Genomic DNA, 3,605 nt, shown 5'->3' on the forward strand with positions numbered 1-3,605 from the left:
GCCTTCTCGTCGACTGGAAGAAGCAGCAATTTCACGAAACACCTACAACAGCAGGAACCAGCCGAAGGAAGCTTCCATGAAGCTTCAGGAAAATGAGAGCTCAGCAAAGCTCTGATTGCAGTAAGTTCAGTAAGAAAAGAGAAGCAGTCTTGCTACTGTAGAGGCACTCGACCCCTTTATATCCCTGAACCTGCGAACCTACGAAGAGGGCAGAAGACACAGCAGAAATCTAGCCGTTGTGACTCAACGGCTAGAGCTAGACCGATCAGGCTCCACCCTGATCGGTCCAGACCTTCTCTGATCGGTCTTGGGATCGATCAGGACCTATTCTGATCGGTCCCCAGACCGATCAGCACGCTTCACAGAGAGTTGCCCAACTCTCTGATCGGTCTGTGGACCGATCAGGACTCAGGTGGATCGGTCCACAGACCGATCCCCCTCTTTCTTCTCCCGATCTTCTTCGCTTCTGTATGATTACTGATCGGTCACCAGACCGATCAGGTAATTCACAGAAACACACTGTTTGGTTACTGATCGGTCACCAGACCGATCAGTCAACCAGCGTATCACTGGATCGGTCACCAGACCGATCCAGGTTTAGAGCTCCCAGCCCTAAACCCTACCTGGTCCTGAGAACGAGCTACTGAGCCCTCTCTGACCTAGTCCGGAGAACGAGCTACCGAGCCCTCTCTGACCTAGTCCGGAGAACGAGCTACCGAGCCCTCTCCGACTTCGTCCGGTCCAGAGAACGAGCTCCCAAGCCCTCTCTGACCTAGTCCGGAGAACGAGCTGTCGAGCCCTCTCCGACTTCCCATGCCAAGCTTCTATACTTGGACTTCTCCCGTGCCAAGCTCCCTGCTTGGACTTTTTCGTGCCAAGTCTCCATACTTAGACTTTTCTTGTGCCAAGTCTCCATACTTGGACTTTTCACCAGATGTCTGGTCAACCTTGACCTATCTGGATTTCCCTTGCCAGGCTTCACTCACCAGGATTTTCCAACTGCCTGGCTTCACTCACCAGGACTTTCCCTTGCCTGGCTTCACTCACCAGGACTTTCACCTAGCTTCACTTACCAGGATTTTCCAATTGCCTGGCTTCACTCACCAGGACTTTCCCTTGCCTGGCTTCACTCACCAGGACTTTCACCTGGCTTCACTTACCAGGATTTTCCAACTGCTTGGCTTCACTCACCAGGACTTTCCCTTGCCTGGCTTCACTCACCAGGACTTTCACCTGGCTTCACTTACCAGGATTTCCCAACTGCCTGGCTTCACTCACCAGGACTTTCCCGAATCAGGTCGACTCACCTCGGGTCAACCAGGTCAACCTTGACCAAAGATTGCACCCACAATCTCCCAAGTTTGTATTATGTCAAACATCAGAATACAACTTTTCTATTCTCGTCAAACATCATAATAGAACTTTTCTATTCTCGTCAAACATCAAAATACAACTCGAGTCAGGTCAACCAGGTCAACCTTGATCTAAGGTTGCACCAACACCAGTCACCGAGATTTCCCAACCAATCTCTCACTGTGCCCTAGCCTTCCGCAGCATCGGGTTTCCTTCCATCATTGTCCACCGAAGCTTGGAGAGATGCCCTAGTTTCCGCTACGCCGTGCCCTAGTAGTGGTCCTTAAGGTAAGGTGTCACTGGATTTTGATTGATTGGGCTCTGTGCTGAGTTAATCCTTCTTGTTCTGGTTTAGGAAAAGGGGTCGGATCCGTTCTTACTGTTTCCCCTGATCGGATCTTGATCCTCTTCTTTGCTGCGGATTGAGGTCACAGGATTGGAGAAACAGAGGTAAGGTGCATTGTTGTTGCTAGAAATTGGTTAGTGATAAGTTGTTTTGTTGAAATCTGACCTCTTCTTCTTGATCCGGTTGGTGGACAATAACTGGATCAGGGCATTGAGTTAAGGTTCTTTTATGTGGGATCTTTTCTTGGATTCGGCAGAATTCCATCTGGCAGCACTTTGTTTCCGCAGCGGTTGTGAGTTTGAGGTATGTTGTAGGAATTTGGATATATATTGTAGTTAGATAATGAATCATGAGTAATTGATTAGATTTATGTGTTGAAGTAGGTATGTGTTGAATTGGAGATGATATGGATTACTAGATGGTTAGTATATCACTAGTTGATACATGATTAGTGTGATTGATTTGTTAAATGTAGGTTTTGATCTAGATGTAGATCATGGTTGGATTGGATAATTTTAGATGGATTATGCTTATTGCAAGTTCTAATTCATATGGATTAGTTAAAGTCGATTGAGGAGTTGGATGATCCAATTAGAGTTTATAATTGGATTTGGATTTATGTTAGCTTCTCGAGGATTTGATTTAGCTAATTTATTTATATGTAATTAGCTAAATTTAGATCTCATGTATTACAGGACTCTGGTTCGAGACGAGCATCTCAATGTTGGATTTAACTGGATTGGACCTTCCTATTGGAGGCGGGTACCTCTTGACTTATCTTTTATGATATTGTCAATTGGATATGCATAGTATTTTATAGCTACAAGCAATGATCATGTTTGCCTTTGGTATGTCACTGTTTGATACCCATAGCATGTTCTGTTTTGTCGCTTGTTATGTATCCAGATTTATACCTTATGATTATTGCCATGAGTTCCTTAATTCCTAGAGTAAGTGACATACCATGCTTTACTGAGTTTAGGACTAGATTCTGGATTTTTTATTATCTGACATGTGTATCTATATTTTTATATCATATCTGATCTGTGTACCTAGACCTTTTGCTTTGAGCCATGTACATTGTTGGTACATATTTTATGGAGGTGGATATGTTCAGGACCTAGGTTGTTATACCATAGAGGACCTGTATACCCTAGATCTGTGGATTTGACTTACTTGTACTAGGTAACCATTTATATATATATATATATATATATATATATATATATATATATATATATATATGTGGATTTGGTTCAGGATATTGTTATGCTTAGTTTCATGCACCATTTGCATGATTGCATGCTGTATGATAGGCTGCTCCATTATTGTAGAGCATATCGCCAGTTTCATCACTGTTCGGTGCTCCGTTGGTCCGCTCATGGGTAGCGTGACGCATCGTGGTAGCATGTCAGTTTTGCTCTGTTCGGTGCTCCGTTAGTCCACTCATGGGTAGTGTGACGCAGCGTGGTAGCACGTCAGGGATCCCTCCCCGTCATGATGTACCGGGAGATGAGAGCATTGCGCTCCCCCATTTATGATTTGGGGTAGGAGTATGTGTGTACTTCGACAGCATCCCGTCCATTCGGTCACTCATCAGGAGCAGTGACGTCAGAGTGCACGATTGTCACAGCCCTACCCACTCAATCTCACCATTGTGTGTGAGATGACTGACTGGCGTCAGGGGTGACCATGTCATTGGCACCATATGCATTTATTGCATTTATTTGCTGCACTTATATGCTGCATTTTGGTGGATGTATTTGTTTGACAAGCATACAGGAGGCATATTGTGTATCTGGTTTGACGACCCTTTTGTTCTGGATAGGAGTTCCTGGTGAGTACAGCTTCCTCAGTTACCTTTCAGTTTTGCATATTTCCTATATATGATTAGGAAGCTGTATTC

The sequence above is a fragment of the Zingiber officinale genome, chromosome 1B (assembly GCF_018446385.1).
Source record: "Zingiber officinale cultivar Zhangliang chromosome 1B, Zo_v1.1, whole genome shotgun sequence".
NCBI lineage: Eukaryota > Viridiplantae > Streptophyta > Magnoliopsida > Zingiberales > Zingiberaceae > Zingiber > Zingiber officinale.